Source organism: Mirounga leonina, unplaced genomic scaffold, assembly GCF_011800145.1.
Source record: "Mirounga leonina isolate KUSES-001 unplaced genomic scaffold, KU_Mleo_1.0 Mir_173, whole genome shotgun sequence".
Taxonomy (NCBI): Eukaryota; Metazoa; Chordata; class Mammalia; order Carnivora; family Phocidae; genus Mirounga; species Mirounga leonina.
Window position 1 is genome coordinate 53,636,185 of NW_023270447.1, and position 22,348 is coordinate 53,658,532.

The window sequence follows — 22,348 nt, forward strand, 5'->3', positions numbered from 1 at the left end:
GGAACACAAGCAGGGGGAGTGAGAGAGGGAGAAGCAGGCTCCTGGCTGAGCAGGGCTCGATCCCAGGACCCTGGGATCATGACCTGAGCTGAAGGCAGATGCTTAACCACTGAGCCACCCAGGCGCCCCTGCAGTGAATATCTTTTACATACCTTTATGCACAGGTTTGAGTAGGTACTTTAGTTTTTGGAAGGTATAATTGTTGGTCCAAAAGGATATTTGGATACATATTGCTAATTTGCATTTGCAAAGGTTGTACCAGCAACTCAAACCAGTTTGAGTGTGCTTTTCCTCTTCCATAGCTTCATCAATACAGTATATTAGCAAACTTTTGTTCATTGCCAACTTGATATAGAAAAGTGATGTTGAAAGTTGGCCTTATGCACTGTATTTCCTATCACATAAATGTGAATTTTTTAATATTTTGTTCAAAAGTAAGGTAGAAGTGAGATATAAGAAACTTAACTTTGTGATATAAATAATGCTTTCATGAATTGAAAGTGCAATTAAAAATTTAAGGTTGAAGCTCTTTTAAAAACTTGTTTTTTATATGGTACATATATACAAAGAAAAGTAAGCCTCACTTCTTCCCCCTTTAGATTGGGGATTTTGTAATGGGAATTTAACGGTACCAGGAGTCTCTCATCCAGAATAATCAAGCTGCTTGTATATTGTTATGTCTCAATAAAAATAAAAATTTGGCCAAGAACAATGAGGCAAGACCATACTTTTTTTGGGGAAACCTTCTATATTATAATACTTTGGATTTTTTAGATCATGGTTTTTCAGCTTTGGCACTATTGACATTTTGGGCCAGGTAATTCTTTGGTGTAGGAGGGCTGTCCTGTGCATGTGCGATGTTTTGCAGGTTCCTTATAATGAGATGCTAGTAGCACTCTTCCCATTTGGGACAATCAGAAATATCTCTAGATATTGCCAGATGTTTCCTGGGGGACAAAATTGCCCCTAGTTGAGCATCACTTGTTTATATATATACTTTTCAAACTTACTGATCCAGTAGGCATATAGGAGATAAAGAAGTATGTGCTTTCTTGGGATAGGGTTGGGAGAATAGTTTATCTTCATATTTTTATTCCTAAACCTGCCATGAGGCATGAATGGCTAATTGTGCATAGATTTTGAACTTAAAAAACTTAAATGGTAAGAAACTGCAAATTGTGAATTTAATTTTATATGTGATTTCTCTGCCTTTCTTAGTGCGGTCTTTAGTTGTGGAACAATTCTATCTAGTGGGCTAAGTATTAATACAAAGATATGGGAAGGAAAACATTCTTACGCCGTTATTGAGAAAGAAGAGGACTGATGTTTCTTAAACTCCTAATAAGCAATAGATACTTTCAGGTTATTTATGTACATTATTTCACTTAATCTTCATAGTCTTTATAAAGTTGCAGTTAATCTTCTGCATTACTTAGGGTTGTGTTGTAAGTGGTAGCTTTTTGAGATTTGAACCCAGGCACATCTTTTTTTTTTTTTTTTTTTTTTAGAGATTTTATTTATTTATTTGACAGAGAGAGACACAGCAAGAGAGGGAACACAAGCAGGGAGAGTGGGAGAGGGAGAAGCAGGCTTCCCGCGGAGTAGGGAGCCCGATGCGGGGCTTGATCCCAGGACCCTGGGATGATGACCTGAGCTGTAGGCAGATGCTTAATGACTGAGCCACCCAGGCACCCCCAGGAACATCTGTTCTTAAACACATTTGCTATACTGTTTCCTGTAAACAGTCATTGACAATAAGTCAGACAACTATGAAAATGAACATTCACATGATATTCTGTTCCTCCGTTGTTATGTAAAAGGAACAAATTATTCAGAGTGAGGTGTGTGTGTATGCTTGTGTGTGTGAGAGAGGGAGGGAGAGAGAGAAGAGATCAATATTGGGATAATAACAATAATTAATACTTATTAAGCACTTATGTGTCAGGCACTGTTTTTAATAATTTTTACAACCTGATGAATTTTTCAGTAATCCTTCCAATTTAAATGGTATGATAACTGGATCATCCTTATTATCTTTGTTTCACAAAAAGAGGAAATTTAAGCTCAGAGGTGAAGTAATTTGTTCAAGGTCAAGCTGCTGCTAAATAGTAGAGCCAGAATTGTGAGCTAGGTAGTGTAAACAGTTCATATAAATTGAATGAATGTGTTTTTGAGGGCAGAATAATAGCTCTGACAGATTTAATTATGTACTAATGCTTGGTTAACTGAACATATGTTCTAGGCTGCAACATCTTTTTATGTGAAAATCAACTCATCATTATATAGACCACATCTCTAGAAAGTGATTATTAGGGGTGCCTGGGTGGCTCAGTCGTTGAGCGTCTGCCTTCGGCTTGGGTCATGATCCCAGGGTCCTGGGATCGAGCCCCACATCGGGCTCCCTGCTCCGCGGGAAGCCTGCTTCTCCCTCTCACTCCCCCTGCTTGTGTTCCCTCTCTTGCTGTGTCTCTCTCTGTCAAATAAATAAAATCTTAAAAAAAAAAAAAATGAAACTCCTATAAAAAAAAAAAAAGAAAGTGATTATTATACCAGATAGTGGAGAGTTTTTGTAGACTTGATAGAAGGTTGATAGAAAGTGTTATATTTTGCAACCTAGGAATTTATTACTCATGAAAACCTAAGCCTGTCTCGGTTTGTGTACATCGTGCCAATATTTATTTTCAAGCTAATATTCTCTTGGACATCATAGTTTGGACTTGGAGTTCCTTCAGTATTTTAATGCTAACGATGATACCATGTATCAAAAAAAAATTCCCTAAGAAACAAACTGTTTTATTAAATAAAACCGAGAACCACTAAGTTTAAGGATTTCTGACACTCCAGATACGAACATTGTAGAGAGCTAGGGTGAAATAGTGGGAGATCTTGGGCTTTGCAATGAATGTCTTAGGTTAAATCCTTTATTTGATTGTGTAATAAGTTTCTTAGCCTCTGTTTTTCTTTTTGTTTTTTTAAGCCTATAAAATGGGGGATATACTTAACTTGCAGGATTTGTCATGAAAATTATGTGAAATAATGGATACAAATGTCCAAGATCAGTTTAAATGGTAGCAGCTAATACCAACTACAACAACAACAACAACAACAACAACAACAACTGCCAGCACTAGCCAAATGTTTATAGTCGGTGGATTTTACTTATTTATAGGGCCATTAATTTTTATGAAATGTTGTACTTAGAATTTTCACAGATCATTGATACCAAGGATTATTGGTAACTTCATTTTATCTTGTATTCTGTAGTTACAACACAGATATATCATTAGGCATATATGAAAAATGTGAAACTTCTGTGCACCAAAGATGCTTCTGTTATTGCTGGTTGATCTCTTTTAGTTCAGAAACCATTTACTGAATGCCTCCTGTGTTGTCATCTCTGGGTTAGGCCTTACACATACAAGGAGAGTGAGGCCTAGACTCATGCATGCACTGACCTTCCTTTGTCTTTTAGGAGATAAACACTGACTTTCTGGGATGATAAGTGCCTTGAGAAAGGGTGATAGAAGTAAGACACTGGGGTGCTATGGAGTATTCTGTGATTATGATGGAACTTTTTGTGGTAGTTTAGTTTTTGAGTTGCTTGACACCGTAGATGACAGTTTAAATTGTACTTGACAGCATGAAACCATAGAACATTTGACTCAAGTCAAAATGTATTTTGGTGCATAGGGTCCACATTGGGGGATATGCCATTTTCTTATGATTTATTCTCTGCTTTTTTTTCTCTGTAATAAAGCAAGAATTTTTAATCTAGAGCATAGGACATTAGGGAGGGGTTTCAAGGATAGGCTTCAAAGAATCTGTGACCTACTCTAAATACTATGTAAAAAAATTAAGAGAATCAAGTTTTCTATCCCAGGGATACTCAGAGAAGTTTTATTTTTATTTTTTTAAGATTTTATTTATTTGAGAGAGAGAGAGAGCACAAGCAGGGGAAGCGGCAGGGAGAGGGAGAACAGATTCCCCACTGAGCAAAGAGCCTGACGCAGGGCTTGATCCCAGGACCCTGGGATCATGACCTGAGCTGAAGGCAGACATTTAATGACTGAGCCACTCAGGCGCCCCGAGAAGTTTTAGATAGTGGGGGGAACACTGGATTTAGTACAAGACAAACTTGGGTTTGAATTCTCCCTCTGCCATTTGTACTTTCTGTGGGTGCCCATGGCAAGTTACCTAAACTCTTGGAACTTCCTTTTCCTTATGGATGATATATATATATTGTTGAAATACAGGAAACATTCAGTAAATAGAAGTCCTGTTGTTGTTATTGATACTTACATGCAGAACTCATATAAATACTATTTTAGATATTTTCATTTCCAAAGTTCTTCACTCATTGAAGAAAACTTAGAACATGCAGAAAATTAGAAAAAGGATGGATCACCATCTACCCCATTCTTTAAATTTTAGTTTTTTTTACTTTTTTCCTTTACATGTTTTTTACAATGTAGTTGTAACCTTGCTCTCTAACCACACATCACATACATATATTCATATAAATGTATAATTTTATATTCTGTTTTCTTTAACTTAATATTATAGGTATTTTTCTATGTGGTCTTCATAGCATTTTTTTATGTCTTTAGAATATATTCATTAATTGGATGTTTTATAGTTTACTTATGCCCTATGTATACAGGCAATTTTTGTATCAATTATAATTAATGCTGTTGTGAATAACCTTTGACATACCATTTGCTGAATCCTTTTTTGTAGTGTTCTACATGGTACTTACTACATAATTGAATTATTTTTCTGTATATACCTTTCAGTTTTGAAGTTAAGCTTGAGTGATTTTTGTTTAGTTTATAAGATCTTGAATGGCAAAGCAGACAGCAGCAGTATTTTACTCAGGAACAGTAATTTCAAAAATGCTCGTGAAGGAATTAAGTTGAATGTATTTAATTTGGTTTCAAACTACATTTATAGTTTGTAAAGTTCACTTAGCATGGGAAATTGGCATTGAAAGTTGTAGCTTGAAGAGGATTGGATGATTTCAGTTTGCATATAGTTTTCATTCTTCTTTGCAGGTTGGGTTGCTTTCATTCTTAGTTTTGTTCTCTACATTCTGTTCCATGTTTTATGTTTTTTGTTTTTTATTATTCTGGCACACTTTCATGCAGGGCCTTATAAGACCTGGGGGTGGGTTCTGGACCATCTGGCACTTTAAAACAGTTCAAAAACTTAACTCTATTGACTGTACTTTGAGCCAGACTTGTTTGAAATGTCCTGGTTTTTCTCTGTGCTTGATGGGTTTTTTTCTTTGTACACTCACAGCTTTTTATGACTATTTTGTTCTTTATTTTAGTACAGAAATTTTACCAGTATCAGTGTTCATAGATTAAGGTGGACAACGCTTATCTTCCTATAACCACACACACACACACACACACACAACTCTAATAAAGAAAACTTCCCCAAAACATTCTATTTTAAAAATAAGTGTATGATTGTCATGACTTATACTTGTTTAATAAATATTAAAAATTGATTATTTTTTAGGTAATAATTAGTTTTTCATCATGAGGCTAGGTGGAAGGAAGAGCATACTCTGAAATTGTAAATTTACTGAATTTGTTTCTATTACTAGTTTAAAAATATTTCATATGTGAAAATTAATGGTATTTTTGACCTATATTTGCATTTAGAAATATGAGCTATCAAACACTATTAAAAAGTAGTAGAGGTATTCAATTTATAAAAATGTTTAAAAATTGTTTAGTTGTTAACAAGCTTTCTTTGAGCTTCCTGCCATATTTTCTTTAAAATTTTTAAAATTTATTTTTTAAACAAACAGTGACATATAATTTGTATATCATACAGTTTACCCATTTAAAATGTACAATTCAGTGATTTTTAGTCTGTTTATAGGTGTGTGCAACCATCACCATAATCAATTTTGGAACATTTAATTGTCTCAGAAAGAAACCTCGTACCCTTTAGGTATCGTCCTTTTCTCTTCCATGCTTTCCCCAGCCCTAAACAACCACTAATCTATTTTCTGTCTGGACTTTTCCTAGTCTGGACTTTGTGTGAATGGAATCGTGTACTATGTGGACTCTTGTGACTAGTTTCTCTCACTTAACATAATGTTTCTGAAGTTTATCCAAGTTGTAGCAAGTACCAGTACTTCATTCCCTTTTTATGGCTGAGTAATACTTCATACTATGGTTATACCACATTTTCTTTATCTTTTTGTCTGTCAGTGGACATTTGGGTTGTTTCCTCCTTTTGGCTATTATAAATAATATGCTCTGGACATTCATGTACAAGTTTTTGTGTGGATATATGCTTTTATTTTTTGCTGGATATTTATCAGGTCATATAGTAGCTTTATGTTTAATTGTTTGAGGAATTGTCAGACTATTTAAAGCACCTGCACCATTTTGCATTCCCACCAGCTGTGTATGAGGATGAGGACTTTTCCACCACTTCAGTTCCGGCTGTGGGCAGAATCCTAGTGGCTGTGAAGTAGTATCTCTTGGTTTTGATTTACATTTCCCTGATGATAAATGTTTTCTAGCATCTTTTCATGTGCTTATTTCAGTCATTTGTATATCTTCTTCAGAGTAATGTTCATTCATGTCCTTTGCCCATTTTTCAATTGGGTTATTTGTCTTTTTATTATTGAGTTGTAAGAATTTGTTTTATATCTAGATACATATGTCGCTTGTGAGGTATACGTCGCTTGTGAGATAGATGATTTGCAAATATTTTCTCCCATTCTCTGGGTTGTCTTTCCACTCTCTTGATAGCATCCTTTGATACATAAAACTTTTAAATTTTGGTGAAGTCCAATTTATCTATTTTTTTTTTTCTTTTGTTACTTGTGCTTTTGGTATTTTATCCAAGAGTTTTTTGGCAAATATCATGTCATGAAGATTGATCTCTCTGTTTTCTTCTAAGAGTTTTATAATTTTAACTTTTATATTTAGGTCTTTGATTCATTTTGAGTTAGTTTTCACATACGGTGTGAGGTAATGGTCCAATTTCATTCTTTTATATAGGTCTCCAGTTCTCACAGCACTGTTTGTCAAAAAGACTGTGCTTTCCACACTGAATAATCTTGTCAAAAATCATTTGACCAGGGGCGCGTGGGTGGCTCAGTCAGTTAAGCATCCAACTCTTGATTTTGGCTCAGGTCATGATCTCAGGGTCCTGTGATCCAGCCCCAGGCCAGCCTCTCCCACCCCCCACCCCCCATTCCTGTATGCCCATGTGCACATGCTCTCTCTCTCAAAAAAAAAATTCATTTGACCACAGATGCATGAGATTATTTCTGGACTCTTAATTCTCTTGTGTTGATCTATATGTTTATCCTTTTGTAATAAAACACTGTCTTGATTATGGTTGCTCTGTAGTAAGTTTTGAAATTGGGAAGTGTTAGTTCTCTAACTTTGTTTTTTTTTTTCAGGATTGTTTTTTCGAAACTCTGGATTCCTTGCAATCCCATATGAATTTTAGAATTGGCTTGTCATTTTCTACAAAGAAGTCATTTGGAATTCTCATAGAGATTGCATTGAATCTGTAAATTAGTTTGGGGAATATAGTTATCTTAATGTTAAGTCTTCCAATCCATGAGCATATGATTTTTTTCTATTAAATGTATCTTCAATTTTGTTCAAGTTTGGTACTTTTTTGTAAAATTTATTCTTAAGTATTCTTTTTTATTCTTTAGTTATTTGAATGGAATTGATTTCTTAATTTCATTTTCATATTGTCATTGTAAGTGTACAAAAATTCAGTTAATTTTTGTATATTTACCTTGTATCCTACAACATTACTGAGCTCCTTTATTCTAATAGTTTTTTAGTGGATGCCTTAGGAATTTTTATGCACTATATAAGATCATATCATCTATGAACAGAGAGAGTTTTACCTCTTCCTTTCCAATCTCTATGCCTTTTATGTATTCTTCTTGTCTAATTTCCCTGGCTAAGACCTCCAGGACAATGTTGAATAGCAAGTATTGAGAGTAGACATTCTTGTTTTGTCCCTGATCTTTGGGGGAAAGTGTGCACATTTATATACAGTACCTTGAAGATGCGTAGTTAAGCAATTGATTGTTCAAGAAACCTAGTATTATTTGAAAGGGGTTTAATTCACATTTTGGTTATGTAGCTCAGGGGTTCTTGAGAGTGAACTTGTATATCAACATCACTGAGAACTTCTTAGAAATGCAAATTCTTAGACCTTTCTCAGTCCTACTTTGAATCAGAGTCAGAAACTTGGGGGTGGGGGATTTACTTAACCTTTTGCATGATAAAGTTCATATTTTGAAAAAATTACTAATGCTACTAATGAGTAACATGCAGGGTTTTAAGTATATGAAGCATGTGGTATTCACAAAGACTGTTTAGAGTAGGTATTTTTCTCTTTCTTTCTCTCTCCCTTTCTTTCTTTCTTTTTAGCATATGTAGACCAACCCAGGGAGGTTGTCAGTTTTCTGTGCTTTTGGGCAAGTGGTTAAAAGAGTGAGCTCTGGCATTGTACTGCATGGCTTGAAATTCTCATTCTGCCATTTACTAGCTATGTGAATTTGGGCAAGTCATTTAATCTCCTTGTGTTTCAGATTCTTCTTATGTAAAATGTGAATAAGAGTGTCCACTTTATAGATTGTGAAGATTAGATGAGATAATACAGGTAAAGTGCTGAGAATAGTGCTTGGCCCATAAGTAAGTCCTTAATAAATAAAAATATCTGCTTTTACAATTATTATTGGTCAAGAGGACCCAGCCGTGGCCCATTTTTCATGAATTTCTTTACATTTTTCTTGCTGTGCCTGAGTTTTTCTTCCTCTTCTTTGCTTTACTCATTTGACAGATACTGTGTACCTCCTCTGTGTGAAGCACTGGTGTTTGTACTGTGACATACATAGTAAGCCACATGGCTTACTTATAGTCGTTGGCCCCATGGGTTAATATTTCTGGTGAAGGAGACCAACAGAAACAAATAGATAATAAATATGTCCAATTGTGATAAGAGCTAGGAAAAACAAAGAGTGAGGTAAGAGAAGAGGGTGCCATCAGGAGCTAGTTTAGATAGGGAGGTTAGAAAGGCCCCTCTGAGGAAGTTATATTTGATCAGAGATCTGAATGAAATAAGTGAGCCATTGAGTATCTTTTTTTTTTTTTTTTTAAGATTTCATTTATTTATTTGAGAGAGAGAGGAAGCAAGAAAGAGCGAGCACTAGCGGTGGGGAGGGGTAGAGGGAGAGGGAGAGCAGACTCCCTGCTGAGCAGGGAGCCCCATGTGGGGCTCGATCCCAGGACCCTGAGATCATGCCCAGAGCTGAAAACAGCTGCTTAGCGGACTGAGCCACTCAGGTGCCCTACCATATGTGTACGTATGAACATGTTCCAGGTAGATGAAACAGCAAGTGCAGGGTTCTTGAGATAGGAGTGCTCTTTACAGTTGCTTGACTGGTTCCTTTAAGATTTAATTTAGGTGTCACTTGTAACTGACTTCCTCAGCTTTTGCTATTAGTTATACAATAATTCAGACGTGACTTTTATTGACTTTTCCTCTTTGGCTTCCCTTAGATATCTCTGATTCCATAGCAACTGTGTTTGCTCCCTCTTGTTGCATTTATCACAATGGATTGTTACTGTTTTTAGTATTCCCAGTATCTAGGCATATAGATGTACAACAAATGTCTAAATGCATGAATTTTCAACTTTGTATTTCCCCAGTATGTTTCTCTCTGTACTTTGTTTTTGCCTGGTAATAACGATAGTAAGTACAGTTTATTTGAATACTTTCTTATTTGTCTAGCAGTCAGCTTAGTGCATTAAATACATTTTTGTATTTAGCCATTGTGTTATAATTTCTTTCTCTTTCTCCTTTTTTTTCTCTTAAGGCTAAATGACAGGAGGACAAACAAGTTGTCCTATTTGTTCATCTATCAGAAGTGCCTAGTACAATGACTCATGATAGATGAACAGTTGTGTAAATGGGAAATGACCGATATTAGTATGTTAATGCATTGAGTTTTCTACTGAATCACATAGACTGTATAGTATAAAGCGTATTTGTATAGTAGTCCATGGACCCTGAATTAGGAATTTTAAGCAAAATAGATCATTTTGGATATCTCTAACCTTCCTAGCTGCTTTCCCTCAACAATACCTTATCGAGTCAACTGTTCGTGTAAGTGCTCCAGCCGGAGTTATTGTATTTCCTCAACTAGAAATTGAAATGAATGGTCCAATAATTATACAGAACACTTGAAATTGAGACTGGATGAATATTACCTCAGTACCCATGCGCCAAAATTATCCCTTCCTCCAATTCCAGTAGAAATTCTTATTCCTAGTACTTTCCAGATAGAGGTTAAGCAATTAGTTTCTGGTGTAGGTAATTCTCTGCAGAGGCTGCATGAGTGATCAGTAGACAACCCCCAGAGCAACACTTGAATTTTAAGAGAGGAGTGTGCTAAGTAGGCCAAATGACAAATTGGTGGAATATGTGTGGCTGACAGTAGCACCCTGCTAGTATTTTACTAAACTATGGATTGAAAAGCAACAGATCTTTTCACATTATAGTATAGGTAAGTTGACAATATTTTTCCAGTCAAAGGTTCAGTCATTTGGCTGAAAAAGGATGCGTTCTATTTCCTGGCTTAGGGATTTATTCCCAGGAAAAGACAGTGAAGCACTTGCAAAGATGGTTCATATGAAAATGAATCAATATAATATACCACATTAATAGAATGAAGGGGAAAAAACCCCACATGATCATCTCAATTAATGCAGGAAAAAAGCATTTGACAAAATTTCAACACCCTTTCATGATGAAAATACTCGATAAACTAGCAATGGAAGGGAACTTCCTCAACATGATAAAAGCCATATATAAAACCCCACAGCTAGCATCATACTAAGTGTTGAAAGACTGAAAGCTTTTTTCTTACTATGAGGAGCAAGATGAACATGCCTGCTTTTACCATATCTATTCAACATAGTAATGGAAATTCTAGGTAGCTCAATTGGACAAGGAAAAAAAAAAAAGAAAAAGCATACAAATTGGAAAAAATAAAATCATCTCTGTCAATGACATGATTTTTAAAAAAATTTATTGTGGTAAATAACACATAACATGAGATATACCTCCTTAACAAAATTTTAAATGAATAGTACAGTATTGTTAACTGTGTAAGCACAATGTTGTACAGCAGCTCTCTGGAACCTTTTCATGTTGTATTACTGAAACTATTCACACTGAATAGCAGCTCCCCATTTTCCTCTTCACCCAGTCCCTGACAACTTCCATTCTGCTTCTTACTTCTATGGGTTTCACTGCTTTAGATACCTTATATAAGTGGAGTCATGTGGTATTTGTCCTTCTGTGACTGAATTAATTTCCCTTAGAATGTCTTCATGTTTCATTCATGTTGTAGCATATACAGGATTTCCTTCTTTTTTTTTTTTAAAGATTTTTTTTTTTTTTTATTTGACAGGGAGAGACACAGCGAGAGAGGGAACACAAGCAGGGGGAGTGGGAGAGGGAAAGCAGGCTTCCTGCGGAGCAGGGAGCCCGATGCGGGGCTTGATCCCAGGACCCTGGGATCATGACCTGAGCCGAAGGCAGATGCTTAACGACTGAGCCACCCAGGCGCCCAGGATTTCCTTCTTTTTTATGACTGAACAATATTCCATTATATATATGTACTGCATTTTCTTTCTTTTTATTAAGTTTTTTATTTTAATTTCAGTTTTGTTAACATACAGTGTCATATTAGTTTCAGGTGTACAATATAGTGATTCAGCAATTCTGTACTTTCTCAGTGCTCATCATAATTGTATTCTTAATCCTTTTCGCCTATTTTACCCATCCCCCACCCACCTCCCCTCTGGTAACCATCAGTTTGTTTTCTATAGTTAAGAGCCTGTTTCTTGGGATGCCTGGGTGGTTCAGTCGGTTAAGCGGCAGCTGCCTTCGGCTCAGGTCATGATCCCAGGGTCCTGGGATCGAGTCCAGCATCGGGCTCCTTGCTCAGTGGGGAACCTGCTTCTCCCTCTGCCTGCCACTCCCCCTGCTTGCCACTCCCCCTGCTTGTGCTCTCTCTCTCTCTCTGACAAATAAATAAATAAAATCTTTAAAAAAAAAGTGTTTCTTGGTTTGTCTCTGTCTCTTTTTTTTCTTTGCTTGTTTTGTTCCTTAAGTTCCACATATGAATGAAATCCTGTGTGTACCACATTTTCTTAATCCATTTGTTGATACACAGTTAGGTTCTCTCTACTTCTTGGCCATTTTGAATAACGCTGCAGTGAACATGGGAGTGCATGTCTCTTTGAGAACCTATTTCAGTTCTTTTGGATAAGCACTGAAGAAGAGGGATTGATGGATCATATGGTAGTTCTATTTTTAATTTTTTGAGGACCCTTCCTACTGTTTGACATGATTTTTTATATGTAGAAAACTCTAAAGATTCCATAAAAACAGTCGTAGAGCTAATAAACAAATTTGGCAAATTGCAGGATACAGAATCAACACACACAAAAAAGGTTGCATTTTTATGCAATTTTTACTAGCAATGAACAGTTTGCAAAGGAAATTAAGAAAGTTGGGGTGCCTTGGTGGCTCAGCTGGTTAAGCATCTGCCTCCGGCTCAGGTCATGATCCCAGGTTACTGGGATCAAGCCCCGAGTTGGGCTCCCTCTCCTCCCTGCTCCTGTTCTCTCTCGCTATTTCTGTCTCTCTCTCTCTCTCCAATAAATAAATAAAATCTGTTTTTATCTTATTTATTCATTGGAGAGAGGGAGAGACAGAGATAGCTCGAGAGAGAACGAGCGAGGAGAGAGAGAAGCAGGCTCCCCACGAAACAGGGAGCCGGATGGGGGGGGCTCAGTCCCTGCCCCCAAATCAAATCTTTGAAAAAAAAAGGCAATTTTGGGGGTGCCTGGGTGGCTCAGTCGGTTGAGAGGTCAATTCTTGGTTTCGTCTCAGGTCATGATCTAATGGGTCTTGAGGTTGAGCCCTGAGTCGGGCTCTGAGCTCAGTGGGGAGACTGCTTGAGATTCTTTTCCTCTCCCTCTGCCCCTCCTCCCACTCACATGTGCGCCCATGTGTGCTCTCTTTCTCTCTCAAATAAATAAATCTTTAAGAAAAAAAAAAAAGAAAGCAGTTTCATTTGTAGTAACATCAAAAAGAGTAAATACTTTGAAATAAATTTCACCAAGGGGACAGAAGACTTGTACAATGAAAACTAGAAGACATTGCTTTGACTTAATTGATTATGATACTAGAGAAATAAGAGTGGATAAATGTATAAATGTATATAATTTGGGATTAATAAAAAAGTTCTTTTAAATTATCTCTATTTTCATACTAAGTTGTGTTAAATAGGTGGCCCTTACAACTAAAGGTGTCTTAGAATTGGAACATGTGGTAATACCTCTCTGAGTGTTATGGAGGTTCAAATGATACAATGCATATGAAAGATGCTAGTAAGATAATGATGAAAATAACAACATTGATGATAAAGACTAGTAAGATAATGGTGAAAGTAACAGCATTGATGGTAGAAGCAAAGGAATGATTAAGAGCAAAAAGTCTTACAATCAGACTTCTTGGATTTGAATACTGGTTCCAACACTTAACTAGGTATATGACTCTCAGTTCCTCAGTTTATTAATGTCATTTTCCTCATCTGTAATGGATATAATAGTAGATGCTTTCTCAGGTTAAATAGGCTTAATGTGTAAAGTGCTTAAGACTAGAACTTGGTGTATAAGAAATACTCAATAAGGATTTAATATACGTTACTTATTATGAAGCTATAATACACTGTATGTGTATGTATGATTTTAAAATGTGTATTTAAATTCTTACTTTATGACTTAACTTACCTTTTTTTTTTATTTATGTGTTTATTTAAGTAGGCTCCACACCCAATGTGGGGCTGGAACTCATGGCCCTGAGATCAAGAGTCACATGCTCTTCTTACTGAGCCAGCCAGCCAGAAGCCCCTTAACTTGCCTTTTTAAAAAGCAGCATTTCATTGCTGGGTCTCTGGTACCCCATTCTTTTGGGTCTCTGGTTCCCCATTAATTGTGAATTTTTTTTTTTGTTTTATTTGTGCAAATCTACTGAATGAGCTACTCTTCATATGTCTCTATTAAATTTCAACATGTTTGTTTGCCTTTGATAACTATGGGCCAACTTTTACTAATCAAATCTGTTAGTTCTGAGCTATTAATCATCCCACCCAACTGAGTGTCAGTGGTCGACTGTGAGGGTTTACCCTCTTTCCCATTTTGTAAGTCACCATAATGAAACTTCTTTTTACCAAATTCTTTGCTATTTTAGAAATGAACAAACAACTAATAAACATGCAAACATGCATGTTTTCTTAGTTCACTTTAAGAAGTTTATTTAAGAAATGGTGTTTATTTCAAATTATACTTGAGACAAACAAAGTAAGGTTGTGTGGATATTTTTTTAAATATTAGGTCTCTAGTATGAAAAGAATTGAAATAACAGAGATTTCTGTTGCTTTATTCTTTGAGCTGTATTTTTCTGAAAGCCAGTCAAGAAGTATATAAAATTCACTTTATAGCTAGTTTTATTGCTATAGCAGAACCTTTTTATGCAAGTGATAGGAAACGCCAGTTCTTAAGTGGAAAGGGAATATGTTTATATAGTTGATAGGTCTGGGAGTAGAGCTGGCTTCAGATGTGTTAGGGTCTCAATGATATTACTTCTCAGTTTTTTTTTCATATCTTGGCTCCAGTCTCAGGCAGGCTTTCTGTTGTAGCACTAAGATGATTGTAAAGCTTCAGGCTTATATACTTTATAACTACTAGTACCATGGAAAAGAGAATCTCTTTCTGAGAGCTCCCACAAAAGAACTGAGATTTTCTGATTGGTCCACCCAAAGTTCACATTTCTCCCTGAAATAGTTGCTGTGGAGAATGGGTTGAAGAGTAGGTTTGCCAGAAAGAATTGAGGTTACCAGTTGTTAAGGGTTGAATTGTGTCTCTCTCCCACTCAAATTCATATGTTGAAGTCCTAAAATGTGACTTTGCTTGGAAATAGAGTCATTATAGATGTAATTAGTTGAGATGAGGTCATACTGGAATAGGGTGGGGCACTAATCCAGTACAACTGATGTCTTCATCAAAAGCAGAAATGTGGACACAGACATACAAGGAGAATGCCATGTGAAGATTGGAGTTATGTTGCCACAAGCTAAGAAACTACCAGAAGTAGGAGAGAGGCCAGGAACAGATCTTTCCCTGGTGCCTTCAGAAGGACCTTGGCCCTGCCAACACCTTGATTTTGGACTTCTGGCCTCGAGATTGTCAGTAAATTTCTGTTATTCTAAGCCACTTAGTTTGTGGTACTTTTTTATGGCAGCTCTAGCAAACTAATGTAGTGATCATGAATTTATAGTAATACCAGTCTTTCTGTTGAGTGACTTTCTCAGTTGCAGCCTCAAAGAAAAGAGGGTAGTTGGGTTCATCCAGGTTTGGGATTTTGCTATATTGGTGTGACCAAAAGACAAGAGGAGTAAGAGAATTCAGGTTATTGACAAGAATATTATTGAAATGGTACATCATTGTATCTAAACTGAGTAAGAAGGAAAGTATAGTAAAAGAGGGTCTGGTGGTTCAAAGTCAAAATAAGAGGTCTTATGGAGGCAGAGGATGATAACTTGAAAGAAGACATTATGTTTGGAGAACAAGATGCTCGAAGTATAATTTAGGAGGAAGAGCGGGTGCAGGTAAAGGTAGAAGAGCCAGGAAGGATGTTACCATAGGAGTAAGAGAGTTACTGGGCCATACCATATGTATAATCCATGTTTTACAGTGACCACTGGAGTTAAGAGGTCTAGGAAGTAAGAAGCCAGGTTGTTGGATGGGTTGTTTAAGTCCATGGTGAAGTAATCCATTGATGATGAGATTCAGAGTAGAGAGGAAGACAGTGAGTCAGTTGCCGAAACCAAAAGATGCCAATGTTAAGGAAGACGAGAGAGTAATTTTGTTGAAAGGTAAGAACCTCAAAAGAGTAGAGCTTTGTTTGCTTGTTTGTTTATTTTAAATAGGCTCCACGCCCAGCATGGAGCCCACCGTGGGGTTTGAACTCATAACCCTGAGGTCAAGACCTGAGCTGAGATCATGAGTTGGATGGACGCTTAACCGACTGAGCCACCCAGGTGCCCCCCCTTTTTAAATTCAAGTTAGATGACATATAGTATAGTATTGGTTCCAGGAGTAGAATTTAGAAATTCATCACTTAGATATAACACCCAGTATTCATCCCAACAAGTGCCCTCCTTAATGCCCATCACCCATTGTTTTGTTTTTAAAACAAAAAGTTGAGTAGTGTAACTACAAGCTGCAGAGGTAGTCAAAGAGGAGTTTATTCCCATTTCTGGGCCCTGAGATAGGCTGGATGTTAAAACTGTACTATTTGAGAGTGCTATAAGGGAGGTAAGAGATTGAGTTTCATTTAAATTAGGGAGTTGAAGGTAACATTCTGAGAAAAGACGTATCTGACTTTGTCTTCAGGAGAGGACCAGGTGTTATTTCATGTTGGGAGGTGGAGGGAAGGTTCTCAGAAGAGGTTGAGGAAAAAATGACTTGCTTACCTTTTCCTTTCTCTCTATACTAGACAATAAACTTCTTGAGTGTAGGGACTATGTATCACTGTGCCTAGCTCAGTCTTTGGGAAGTAGTAGGTTGTCAAAAAATGTTGAATGAATGAATTTATATTCCCAGCAATATTTGAGAATTTACTGTAAGAAGGAATTTCATTAATAATCATTCATTCAACTACTATTTATTGAGGGTTTCCATATGTAGATACTGTGCTAGGTATTGGGGATATGATGGTGAACAAGATAAGTATGGGCTTCTGCTCTCATGGAGCTCATCTTATAGTGAGGGCCACAAAAAAAAAACCCCACACAGACAAAACAAGTTGTATTAAGGTCTCTGAAGGAAACAAGCAAGGCTGAGGTAGAAAATAAAAGAGAAAGAGGCGCCTGGGTGGCTCAGACGGTTGAGCGTCTGCCTTCGGCTCAGGTCATGATCCCAGAGTCCTGGGATTGAGTCCCGCATCGGGCTCCCTGCTCCTTGGGAGCCTGCTTCTCCCTCTGCTTCTCTCTCTCTCTCTCTCTCTGTCTCTCATGAATAAATAAATAAAATCTTTAATAATAATAAAAAAAAAAAGAAAATAAAAGAGAAGAGGACCTACTTCATGATGATCCAAAAAAGTCTTGGAGTGGGTAACATAGCTTAAGCTAAGTCCTAAAGAAAATGAAGATACCAACTGTGCTTTTCAGGAAGAGAGAATGACACCTGCAAAGGCTGTGAATTGGGACAGAATTTGCTCTTTTAGAAGAACTGAAATATCAGAATGAAGTTAGTGGCCCTAAGTGAGGCTGGAGAGGTGAGCAGAAGCTGGATCATGCAGGGATTCTAAGCCATGGCAGAGTTTGGATTTTATTTTTTGTCAAATGAGAAGGCATTGAGGTTTTTAAACAGGTGAATATTATTGTCCTGATTTATATTTGTATATGACCACTCTACAGTCCATATGGAGAAGGAAGAATAAGGGCAGAGAGGGTAGATAAAAGTTTATTACAATAGTAAAGACAAGATACGGACTGAGATATGGAGAGAGGTGGATAAGTTCAATGGTATGTTTTGGTATTAGAGTTAATAGGACTTGCTGATGGATTGAAAAGAGAGTGAGAGGTAGGCAGACTCAGGTATTTGGCTTGTGCACCTTTGGTGGTTGGTGGTGGGGGAGGAATGGGTTTTTAGAGAAAAAAATTCGTATGTCTGTCAGATGTTTGGGAGATAGCCAAGTGGAAATGTAGATGATTAATATAAAAGTTTGGAGTTCAGAGAAGGGGTCTGAAGTAAAGATAACAGTTTGATAGTCATCAGCGTAAGTGTGGTATTGAATAATAGGAATTGATGTGATCATCTGGGTTAGTGTAGAGAAAGGACCTGAGAGGTGAGGTTGTTACTGTCCTCTGTAAAAGGTGAAGTGTTATACAAATGCAGGAGATAGTTATTTTGTTTCATTTCTTCCTTATTTGAATTTTTATATATTCATATATTATTCATACTTAAAGATAATGCTTCTCCCAGTGATTTTATTTTGGGCTGTCTAGACTGGCATGTATAGGGCTTACTATCTTCTGATGAGAGACCAAGCTACTCTTTGTGTTCATTCTTTGTCACTCTGCCACTTAGATTTTTGATCAGGTTGAACTGGATTTAACAAAAGCTGGTTCATTATTGGCCTGAGTTGCTAATATGGTCTGTTTATGCCCATTGTTTTTCAGTGGGATACAGCTATGTCATCTCTTGAAATCCTTTTGTCTACTTAAAGTACCTTTACCTTTCATTTCTGATCCTCTCCAAAGCAAATATATTCTTAGATCTAGATTTTGAAAGCTTTCTTTACAATACTGTTCTTGGAGTATTCCTAGGTTTTTGCCTGCTATGTTACCAATTTATAATGGTTTGTTATGGGACAAACATGAGATGTTAGCATGTTTGCAGAATAGAACATTGCAACTTTAAGTAGAGGATAAGCTGTTTTGGGAGCAGGAGCCCTGTATGATTTTTATAACCCCAGATACCTAAACCTATTACTCTGTCCCTAGAAGGCATCTAGTACATGTTTATTAAATTATTAAATGAGTTGTGACTCAGAGCTGAGGGTTGATACTGTGCATTCTTTTTTTTTTTTTTTAAGATTTTATTTATTTATTTGACAGAGAGAGAGAATACAAGCAGGCGGAGCAGCAGGCAGAGGGAGAGGGAGAAGCAGGTTCCCCATGGAGTGGGGAGCCTGATGTGGGGCTCGATCCCAGGACCTTGGGATCATGACCTGAGCTGAAGGCAGACGCTTAACTGACTGAGCCACCCAGGCGCCCCAGTACTGTGCATTCTTTAAGTGAACTGCCCAGATGGCTGCTTATGTTTCCTTGTGCTCCTTCTCGTCAGCTTTTCCTCTACTCAGCTTCACGGCTTTTTTCCTTTCTAAAGTTCCTTATTACTGACATTCTTTTGACTCTTCAGACATCTTCAGATTGCTGTTTCTTTTGTCAGTTTGGATTGCTCCTTTTTATTTTTTCATTCTTCTGTTTACTATTCGTTTTTATCATGTTTTCCTTTGTATTTTGAAATACACAAGTCTGTTTTAGACATCACAAGACTGTCAGAAGATTTTAGTCCACTTTGCAAGCCATTCACATTGAGGAAACATATGTGTCTAAATGCATAGGCTTTTCTGGTTGTATTCATTTGTTACTTTAGTCTTTGGAGCTGCTGTTCCATTATTAAAGGAGTTGGTGGTTGTGGTTGTGATGGAGTAGTTGAAAGTATGTCAGGGCTAGTTCCCCTTCTGGTTCCTCGGTTCTCTTGAAAATGGAGTAATAGAAGGATGTATTCTAAGTAGCTGAATTTTTGTGTGTTAATATGTCAGAAATACTTACATGGAAAATTGTGTGCATAATGACACTTGTTTTTTTTATAACTTTTTTTTTTTATGTCTACTAGTACTGAATTGTTACTCATTTTCTTAAATTTTTAGAGAGAGCAAGACAAAAAAGATTTTGGGTGGTTTATTTGGAAAAATAAAGTCTATTTCATTGTCTCCTTTTCATTACCTAGACTTCTGTATCTGCTTGCCTTTATACACAGTGTTCTTCCTGTCTGGATTGCTACCTCTCTACTTCGTAATGGTTTCCAATACCACCTTTTCATGGGAAGTTGCAAAAAGTACTATAGAGAGGTGGCATATACCTTTTACCCAGTTGTCCCTAATTGTAATACCTCATGTAACTGTAGTACAATAGCAAAACCAGGAAATTGACATTGGCACAATTCACAGGCCTTATTCAAATGTCATCGGTTTTATAGGTATTTGTGTGTGTGTGTGTATGTATGTAGTTTTATGCATGTGTAGTTTTATCAGGATTCATGTAAGTAACAACAATTAAGATAAATGTTCCATCACAAAGATTTTTCATGTTACTCCTTTATATTCGTACCCACTCCCCTCTTCATTTTGTTAATTTATACACTGGTTATTCTTTATCATATATTATTCACTGGTTATTCTTTATCGTATGACCTTGTGATTAACAGAAAAAAGATAAGCGTCATGTTTTAGAAGTTATCTCTTTATTTTTACCCTTTTCCCCCACATTGTACTGTAACCATTTACAATAAACCTAACTCTAAAGTTTCAGTTCCTTTTGTGCTTTATAGACTCATGGTCTCTTGAAGTCCTATGATGTAGCATCTACCCCCCACAAAGCCCCCAAAAATGAAACTAAAAATTCCATATGAAGCAATTCTTGACATTTATTTACTAACCTATGAATTTCCCTAATAACCAGGACCTCCTCCTCTTTTTTTTAATTACCTGGTATTCTTTGGTATTAGATTACCTATATGTTTTGCTAGATTATGTTGCAATAAGAAGTAACCCAAAACATCAGTAGCTTACAATAACAAAAGTTTAATTATTGCTCACATTATAGGTTCCCTAGTAATTAGCTATGGTTCTACTCCACGATTCTTTTTCATTCTAGGATCCACACTGAAAGAGCACCCCCTGTTTGTGACATACTGTTCTCTTGGTAGAGAGAAAAGACCAAAAGTTGATGGAAAATACAATAGCTCTTAAAACTTCTACTTGGAACTGGAAGTTTCTCTTATTTCACTGGCCAGAGTAAGTCACATGGCCAAGCGAACTGTAGAGTTGTACTTGCCAGAGAGAGGCACTACAAGTCACATGACAACAGGCAGAGATGTTAATACTTTGATAAGAGGAGAATAAATGATTGAGAATTATAATGCAGCCTGCCTTAGGATGGAATAGTATGCAAGACTTTTGTAATAACTTTTTTCTTACTGAAGTTTATTATACTTTAAATGATTTTTTCTTAATAAAAATAACAGCTCTTTTTTTTTTTTTCTTTGTCGCATTATTTAGGATATTGGTTCAAGCCAAAATCACAGTGATAAACAAGAGAGAGTTTATCTCCCTTGAGCAACTGTCCAGGTAGGGTAAGTGGTATAGGGCTGATATGGCATCTTCATGATAGCATCCAGGACCTAGGCCCTTTTTCTCTTGTCATTCTTTTATTCTCAACTATGTTTTCCATCTCTGAATCTGGACAGCTGCTCCATATTCTGCTACCATATCTGCATTCTGGCAAGCTAGAAGAAGAGCTAGGAGGTAGAAAGCATTTTTCTTCCCTGTAGGTGCATGAACCTGGAGTTGGACACATTATTTCCTTTCTTATTCCATTGAGGAGAACTGGGATTGTAAGCGAGGTTGGGAAATGTAGCTTTAGCTAGGTGTCCACATGTCCAGGTAAAGCTTAGGGGTACTGTTCCGAAAGAAGAGAAGAAAGGATATTAGGAAACAAGTAGCCATGTCTTTATTTCAATTAATTTAACTCATATAAGACCTATGAGAAATAGATATTACTAGCACTTTATAGATGAGGAGACAAGCTTTTTATTTTATTTTTTATTTGTTAGAGAGAGAGAGAGAGAGAGAGAGCACAAGCAGGGGGAGGGGCAGAGGGACAAGCAGACTCCCTGCTGAGCAGGGAGCTCTATGGGGCCCAGTGTGGGGCTTGATTCCAGGACCCTGAGATTATGACCTGACCCTAAGCCAGGCGTTTAACTTACTGAGCCACTCAGGCTCCCCAAGGAGACAGGCTTTTTAAAGAGGTCAAATAAGTTGTTCAAGATCATCTAAGAAGAAGTGGAATGGACTTTGAATCTAGGCCTATCTCAAAACTTGAGTATTTTTTTTTCAAAACTATATTTGCTTTCTAATATCTATTATTTATAAGCACTTGACATTTTTTTCAGAGTAGTAATAAATAGCTACTGACTCTTTAGAAGGAATTCTTACAGGGGTGCCTGGGTGGCTCAGTTGGTTAAGCGACTGCCTTCGGCTCAGGTCATGATCCTGGAGTCCTGGGATCGAGTCCCGCATCGGGCTCCCTGCTCGGCAGGGAGTCTGCTTCTCTCTCTGACCCTCCTCCCTCTCATGCTCTCTGTCTCTCATTCTCTCTCTCTCTCAAATAAATAAATAAAATCTTTAAAAAAAAAAAAAAAGGAATTCTTACATTTATGAATATTTTACTTTGTGGCAGCTAATGAGAATTTATTATATAGCTAATCAATAAATAATTGCTTTTAAATAAGAAAAGGTCAAATTTTTATTTTGACAACTTTAGTTTAAAAGTTTTCCTTTAGAAATTAATTTAGATGCTAGGGGTGCCTGGGTGGCTCAGATGGTTAAGCGTCTGCCTTCGGCTCAGGTCATGATC

The 22,348-nt window shown here is 36.8% G+C and overlaps 1 protein-coding gene across 4 annotated transcripts in view; it reads left to right on the top strand.

Annotated features, from left to right (window-relative positions):
* EPS15 (epidermal growth factor receptor pathway substrate 15) overlaps window positions 1-22,348 on the top strand; it is a 145,082-nt gene that overhangs the window by 6,045 nt on the left and 116,689 nt on the right. Inside the window, exon 1 of one of the 4 annotated variants that reach the window (XM_035018588.1) lies at window positions 21,015-21,060. The exons of the other annotated variants lie outside the window; for them this stretch is intronic. The gene's annotated coding sequence lies outside the window, so the exon portion shown is untranslated. Of the gene's footprint in view, window positions 1-21,014; window positions 21,061-22,348 lie in introns of those variants that run through there. 4 annotated transcript variants of the gene reach the window in all.